This window comes from Microtus oregoni, unplaced genomic scaffold (genome assembly GCF_018167655.1).
Source record: "Microtus oregoni isolate MIOR12 unplaced genomic scaffold, Mior012 000012F_ref0000307, whole genome shotgun sequence".
Lineage (NCBI taxonomy): Eukaryota > Metazoa > Chordata > Mammalia > Rodentia > Cricetidae > Microtus > Microtus oregoni.
This window is the reverse complement of record NW_024543071.1, coordinates 39,558,101-39,566,661: the sequence shown is the minus strand read 5'-3', so window position 1 is coordinate 39,566,661 and position 8,561 is coordinate 39,558,101.

Below are 8,561 nucleotides of genomic sequence, written 5' to 3'. Positions count from 1 at the left end.
CGGGCAATGAGGACTGCTAAGAAGTCAAGAACAATGGCACTGGGTTTTTTTTCTTTCATTTTTTTATTGAGAAAAGGAGAAAAAAAACAAGTTTCCACCTCCTCCCATCCTCCCATTTCCCTCCCCCTCCTCCCACCCTTCTCCCCCTCCTCCAACCCTTCTACCCCTCCCCCCACTCCTCTCCCCATCCCTCTCCAGTCCAAAGAGCAGTCAGGGTTCCCTGCCCTGTGGTAAGTCCTAGGTCCTCCCCTCTCCATCCATTTCTAGGAAGGTGAACATCCAAACTGGCTAGGCTCCCACAAAGCCAGCACATTACGTAGGTGCAAAACCCCGTGCCATTGTCCTTGGCTTCTCATCAGCCCTCATTGTTCGCCATGCTCAGAGTGTCCAGTTTTATTCAATGCTTTTTCAATCACAGTCCAGCTGGCCTTGGTGAGCTCCCAATAGATCAGCTCCACTGTCTCAGTGGGTGGGTGCACCCCTCGTGGTCCCGACTTCTTTGCTCATGTTCTCCCTCCATCTGATCCTCATTGGGACCTTGGGAGCTCAGTCCAGTGGTCCAGGATGGGTCTCTGTCTCTATGTCCATCCATCACCAGATGAAGGTTCTATGATGATATGCAAAATATTCGTCAGTATTGCTATAGGATAGGGTCATTTCAGGTTCCCTATCCTCAGCTGCCCAAGGAACTAACTGGGGACCTTGGCTTGGGCATCTGGGAGCCACTCTAGGTTCAAGTCTCTTGCCAACTCTAAGGTGGCTCCCATAACTAAGAATTGTGCTTCCGTGCTCCCCTATCCAACCTTCCTTTATCCCCATCCTCCTTTTTCCCCAAGTTCCCCCCATTCTCCCCTTCTCCCTTTACTCTCCCCATCTCCCCTTACCACCATCCCACCCCACCCCCAAGATCTCAATTTTCTCCCCGGCCATTTTGTCTACTTCCCATAGCCAATAGGACAACTATATGTTTTTCCTTTGGTTCACCTTCTTACTTAGCTTCTTTGGGATCACCAATTGTAGACTCCGTGACCCTTGTTTATGGCTAGAAACCAATTATGAGTGAGTACATCCCATATTCATCTTTTTGGGTCTGGGTTACCTCACTCAGGATAGTGTTTTCTATTTCCATCCATTTGCATGCAAAATTTGAGAAGTCATTGTTTTTTACCGCAGCGTAGTACTCTAGTGTGTATATATTCCATACTTTCTTCATCCATTCTTCCTTTGAAGGGCATCTAGGTTGTTTCCAGGTTCTGGCTATTACAAATAATACTGCTATGAACATAGTTGAACAAATGTTCTTGTCATATGATCGGGAAAGTGGGAAGTACCCTACATGAGTTGGGCACAGGAGATCGCTTCCTATGTGTAACCCCAACAGCACAGACTTTAAGGGCAACATTGAATAAATGGGACCTACTAAAACTGAGAAGCTTCTGTAAAGCAAAGGACACTGTCACCAAGACAAAAAGGCAACCTACTGACTGGGAGAAGATCTTCACCAACCCCGCAACAGACAAAGGTCTGATCTCCAAAACATATAGAGAACTCAGGAAACTAGACTTTAAAATGCTCATTAACCCAATTAAAAAATGGGGCACTGAACTGAACAGAGAATTCTCAGCAGAGGAAGTTCAAATGGCCAAAAGACACTTAAGGTCATGCTCAACCTCCTTAGCGATCAGGGGAATGCAAATCAAAACAACTTTGAGATATCATCTTACACCTGTCAGAATGGCTAAAATAAAAAACTCCAATGATAGCCTTTGCTGGAGAGGATGTGGAGGACGGGGTACCCTCATCCATTGCTGGTGGGAATGCAATCTTGTGCAACCACTTTGGAAATCGGTGTTTCAGTTTCTCAGGAAATTCGGGATCAACCTACCCCTGGACCCAGCAATACCACTCCTGGGAATATACCCAAAGATGGCACTGGGTTTTGATCCTACTGCACATACTGGTTTTGTGGGAGCCTAGGCTGTTTGAATGCTCACCTGACTAGACCTGGAAGGACGTGGGAGGTCCTTGGACTCCCCACAGGGCAGGGAACCCTGACTGCTCTTTGGGCTGATGAGGGAGGGGGAGTTGATTGGGGGAGGGGGAGGGAAATGGGAGGCAGTGGCGGGGAGGAGGCAGAAATCTTTAATAAATAAATAAATAAGTAAATAAACAAACAAAGTAAACATAAATAAAATAAAAACAGCCACCCTGGCTAACCTTTAAAAAAAAAGTAGAAAGACAAGTGAGGGATATGATATGTGGAAAGTGTTGGAAAGAGGAAATAAAAATATATGTTTTTAATTTGCATGGTAAATTGTGGAATGTAAACTGAACTTTGGGCAAAATGTAGACTATATTGAAACATCCATATTATGACCATTTAAATAACTAAACATTCTCTCAATGACTCTTAATTAGAAGGTAGACACAGAATAAAATCTCTTCTTTGGTATTAAAAGAGGCAAAAAAGAAGTGGCCTGAGAGAAAGACAGTAGTTAACAGCACAGACTGCTCCTCCAGATTACCTGAGTTAAATCTCTAGCACCCACGTGTTGGCTCACAATCATCTGTAACTCCAGTCCCAGAAGACCAAAGGTCACTAGGCACCCACATGGAACTCAGATACACATGCAGACAAAACATCCATACCTGCAAAATAAACAAATAAAATAAAAATTTAAGGAACATGGAAAAAATACACACTTTTCTGAGTGAACTCATGGATTTATACTATTTGTTATTCTTTTTTGAATAGTTTTTAATTTTTTATTTTGCATATGTATGTGTATATATATGCAAATGTACATAGGTGTCCCTAGAGGCCAGAGAGAATATGTGACTCCCTGGAATTAAAATTAGAAGCAATTCTGAGCAGCTTGCCATGGATACTAGTGTGCTCTTAACCACAGAGTCATTTATCCAGCCTCCACTAATAAATTAATGGTATAATCTATTTGGTTCAAAGTATGAAAACTTTATAAGTTACTTGGTGCACCCACACACTAAGACAATGGGGATGTTCTATTGGGATCTCACCAAGGCCAGCTGGCCTAGGTCTGAAAAAGCATGGAATAAATCCGGACTAGCTGAACATAGCGGACAATGAGGAATACTGAGAACTCAAGAACAATTGCAGTGGGTTTTTGATCCTACTGCACCTACTGGCTTTGTGGGAGCCTAGGCAGTTTGAATGCTCACCTTACGAGACCTGGATAGAGGTGGGCAGTCCTTGGGCTTCCCACAGGTCAGGGAACCCTGATTGCTCTTCGAGCAGATGGGGGGGGGACTTGATCGGGGGAGGGGGAGGGAAATGGGAAGCGGTTGTGGGGACGAGGCAGAAATCCTTAATAAATAAATAAATTAAAAAAAAAACAACAAAGTATGAAAACTTTTTAATGTAATCCACCATATAAATAAACTGAAAAAAAAGAACATATAATCATCTCACTAGATGTTGAAAATCCTTTGACAAACCCCAACACCCTTTCATGATAAAGGTCTTTGAGAGATTAGGGATACAAGGAACATATCTAAACATAAAAGCAATAAAGCAAGCCGACAGCCAACATCAAATTAAATGGTTTCCATTTACTTTAATGTCCATTTAAACGGACCCAAGGTGATTCCACTAAAATCAGGACCAAGACAAGGCTTTACACTCTCTTCATATCAATATAGTACTCAAAGTTCTAGCTAGAGCAATAAGACAACAAAAGATCAAGGGGATACAAACTGTAATGGAAAATGTCAAACTTTCATTATTTGTAGATGATATGATAGTATATGTAAATGACCACAAAAATTCTACCAAGGAACTTGAACAACTGATAAACACCTTTAGTAAGGTGGCAGTATACAAGATTAACTCAAAAAATTCAACAGTTCTTCTATATACAAATGTTAAAAGGACTGAGAAAGAATCAGGAAAACAGCACCCTTCACAATAACCACAAATAATATAAAATACCTTGGGGTAACTCTAAATTGAAAGACCTGTATGAAAAAAACTTTCAGTCTTTGAAGAAAGAAATTGAAGAAGATATCAGAAAATGGAAGTATCTCTCATGCTCTTGGAAAGAAAGGATCAACATAATAAAAACAACAATCCTACCAAAAGTAATCTACAAATTCAATGCATTTCACAACAAATTTCAACACAATTTGTCACAGACCTGGAAAGAACAATACTCAGCTTCATGTGGAAAAACAAAAATCCCAGGATAACTAAACCAATCCTGTACAAGAAAGGAACCTCTGGAGGCATCACAATTCCTGACTTCAAGCTCTACTTTAGAGCTATAGTAAGAGAACAGCTTAATATTGGTGTAAAAATAGACAGGGGGACAAATGAAATTGAACTGAAGACCCTGATATTAATCTTCACACCTATGAATACATGAGTTTTGATAAAGAAGCTAAAATTCTACAATGGAAAAAAAGAAAGTATCTTCAGCAAATGGTGCTGGCATAACTGGAGATAATGTGGGAAGTAGCCTTGAACTCATGGACACAGAAGACCATCTTCTAAATATATCAGCAGTAGCATAGACATTGAGAGCAATAATGAATAAATGGGACCTCCTGAAACTGAGAAGCTTCTGTAAGGAAAAAGACACAGTTAACAAGACAAAATGGCCACCGACAGAATGGGTCTTCACTAACCCCACATTGGGCAGAGGACTGATCTCCAAAATATATAAAGAACTTTCAAGAAACTAGACATCAAAATACCAAATAATACAGTTAAAGATGGGGTACAGAACTAAACAGAGGATTCTCAACAGAATAATTGCAAGTAAGTCAGTAGAAAGTTGATTTTTTGTTTTTATTTTTATTATTATTTTTAAAAAATGCATTATTGTAGCTAAATTTTGCCCTGGTGTCCACTTACAGGATTAACAGTTTAATTATTGAAGATAGGATTTGTGATCCCCTGTAGATAAGGAGAAAGTCATACATAGACACTTTGCTGTGGGATCTGTCAGGGCCCGTATGCCCCAACATAGAAACTATTTTCCCCCTAACTGGGCCGGTTTGGAGGCATGAGAAATAATGAGATACAGTTCACATAGTCATCTTGGAAGGGCATCTCAGGCTTCCTCCATTCCTGAAGATCTACCCTCATTTATCACACAAAACACCTTTTATCCCCCAGTTAAACCAAGGTGGATATTCATTAATGTTCTCTTTCCTGGGATTCCAGGCTAGCGAAACACCTGGAAGTTACCATTTTTGGAAACAACACCTCTCCCTAGGCCATCTACATTTTTCTTTTCTTTTTCTTTTTTTTTTTTATTGAGAAGAGGAAATAAAAACAAGTTTCCACCTCCTCCCAGCCTCCCATTTCCCTTCCCCTCCTCCCACCCTTCTCCCCCTCGCCTTACTTCTCCCCCTCCCTCTGCAGTCCAAAGAGCAGTCAGGGTTCCCTGTCCTGTGGTAAGTCCAAGGTCCTCCACCTCCGTCCATATCTAGGAAGGTGAAAATCAAAACTGGCTAGGCTACCACAAAGCCAGCACATTAAATAGGATCAAAACCCCATGCCATTGCCCTTGGTTTCTCATCAGCCCTCATTGTTCGCCATGTTCAGAGAGTCCGGTTTTATCCCATGCTTTTTCTGTCACAGTCCAGCTGGCCTTGGTGAGCTCCCAATAGATCAGCTCCACTGTCTCAGTGGGTGGGTGCACTCCTCATGGTCCTGACTTCTTTGCTCATGTTCTCCCTCCTTCTGCTCCTCATTGGGACCTTGGGAGTTCAGTCCAGTGCTCCAGTGTGGGTCTCTGTCTCTATCTCCATCCATCACCAGATGAAGGTTCTATTGTGAAATGCAAGATATTCGTCAGTATTGCTATAGGATAGGGTCATTTCAGGTTCCCTATCCTCAGCTGCCCAAGGACCTAACTGGGGACATCGCCTTGGGCTCCTGGGAGCCCCTCTAGGTTCAAGTCTCTTGCCAACCCTAAGGTGGCTCCCTTAACTAAGAATTGTGCTTCCGTGCTCCCCTATCCAACCTTCCTTTATCCCAATAATCCTTTTTCCCCAAGTTCCCCCATCTTCCCCTTCTCCCTTTTCTCTCCCCATCTCCCCTTACCCCCATCCCACCCCTCCCACAAGATCCCAATTTTCTCCCCGGCAATTTTGTCTACTTCCCATAGCCAAGAGAATAACTATATGATTTTCCTTGGGTTCACCTTCTTATTTAGCTTCTTTAGGTTCACCAATTGTAGACTCTGTTACCCTTATTTATGGCTAAAAACCAATTATGAGTGAGTACATCCCATGTTTATCTTTTTGGGTCTGGGTTACCTCACTCAGTATAGTGTTTTCTATTTCCATCCATTTGCATGCAAAATTCGAGAAGTTATTGTTTTTTTACCGCAGCGTAGTACTCTAATATGTATATATTCCACACTTTCTTCATCCATTCTTCCATTGAAGGACATCTAGGTTGTTTCCAGTTCTGACTATGAAGCTACAGATACTCTGATACCAAAACCACACAAAGACTCAACCAAGAAAAAGAATTATAGGCCAATCTCACTCATGAACATCGACGCAAAAATCCTCAACAAAATACTGGCAAACCGAATCCAAGAACACATTAGAAAAATTATCCATTATGATCAAGTAGGCTTCATCCCAGAGATGCAGGGCTTGTTCAACATAGGAAAATCTATCAATGTAATCCATCATATAAATAAACTGAAAGAAAAAAAACATATGATCATTTCATTAGATGCCGAAAAAGCATTTGGCCATCTACATTTTTAACAAAGGAGAAGGAGCCATACATCCTGGCCTTTGTTAGGTGGCTATCTTGTTTGGCAGAATTGCAGCTGCCATGGAAATTAAGCATTGCCAGTGAGCCTGCTGTGAATATTTTGTATGAAATATAGGCCCACAGGGATCTATATTGAAAGATGCAGAAATGCCTGGAAAATTGCACTCAGTTTGTGCCCACAGTACCTACAGGCAGCATCACAGCCCTCCCATACTTGATGAACTTGGGTGTAAATGTCTCAATGTTTTCTTTTTCAGTGTTTGTAATTTGTACCATTGACAAGATATTTTTTTCCATTTTTTTATCGAGAAAAGGAGAAAAAAAAACAAGTTTCCACCTCCTCCCAGCCTCCCATTTCCCTCCCCCTCCTCCCACCCTTCTCCCCCTCCTCCCACCCTTTTCCCCCTTCCCCCACTCCTCTCCCCCTCCCTCTCCAGTCCAAAGAGCAGTCAGGGTTCCCTGCCCTGTGGTAAGTCCTAGGTCCTCCCCTCTCCGTCCATTTCTAGGAAGGTGAACATCCAAACTGGCTAGACTCCCACAAAGCCAGCACATTACGTAGGTTCAAAACCCCGTGCCATTGTCCTTGGCTTCTCATCAGCCCTCATTGTTAGCCATGCTCAGAGAGTCCAGTTTTATCCCACGATTTTTCAGTCACAGTCCAGCTGGCCTTGTTGAGCTCCCAATAGATCAGCTCCACTGTCTCAGTGGGTGGGTGCACCCCTCGTGGTCCCGACTTCTTTGCTCATGTTCTCCCTCCTTCTGCTCCTCATTGGGACCTTGGGAGCTCAGTCCAGTGCTCCAGTGTGTGTCTCTGTCTCTATCTCCATCCATCACCAGATGAAGGTTCTATGATGATATGCAAGATATTCGTCAGTATTGCTATAGGATAGGGTCATTTCAGGTTCCCTATCCTCCAAAGGAAAAACATATAGTTGTCCTCTTGGCTATGGGAAGTAGACAAAATGGCCGGGGGAAAATTGAGATCTTGGGGGTGGGGTGAGATGGGGGTAAGGGGAGATGGGGAGAGAAAAGGGAGAAAGGGAGAATGGGGGGAACTTGGGGAAAAGGAGGATTGGGATAAAGGAAGGTTGGATAGGGGAGCACGGAAACACAATTCTTAGTTAAGGGAGCCACCTTAGAGTTGGCAAGAGACTTGAACCTAGAGTGGCTCCCAGGTGCCCAAGCCAAGGTCCCCAGTTAGTCCTTGGGCAGCTGAGGATAGGGGACAAGATATTCTTAAAGTACAAGGATCATCATTGTGTTTCTAGAGTCATTTAATGTGATATACTGATTTTATAAGTGATATTTAGATAATTCTAATAACTGATTAATCAGCAACTTATTAAAATGTTTTACATTGGAAAAACATTGCAAATATCTGAAAGACACTTAACCAATTGCTCAACATCTTTAGCCATCAGGGAAAGGCAAATCAAAGCAAATCTGAGATACTATCTTATACCTGTCAGAATGAATAAGGTCAAAAATACCAATAACTCATCCTGGAAAGGCTTCAGAGTAAGGGGAAAACTCTTCCATTGCTGTTGGGAGTTCAAACTTTTACAGTCACTTTGGAAAATCAGTATGGTAATTTTTCGGAGAATTTGGAATCAGTCACTTCAAGAACCAGCAATTCCACACTTGGTTGTATACCCAAAAGATGCAGTCTCATATCACAAGGGCATTTGCACAACTGTGTTCATAGCAGCATTATTTATAATAGCCAGAATCTGGAAACAACCTAGGTACCCCTCAGCAGAAGAATGGATACATAGAATGTGTT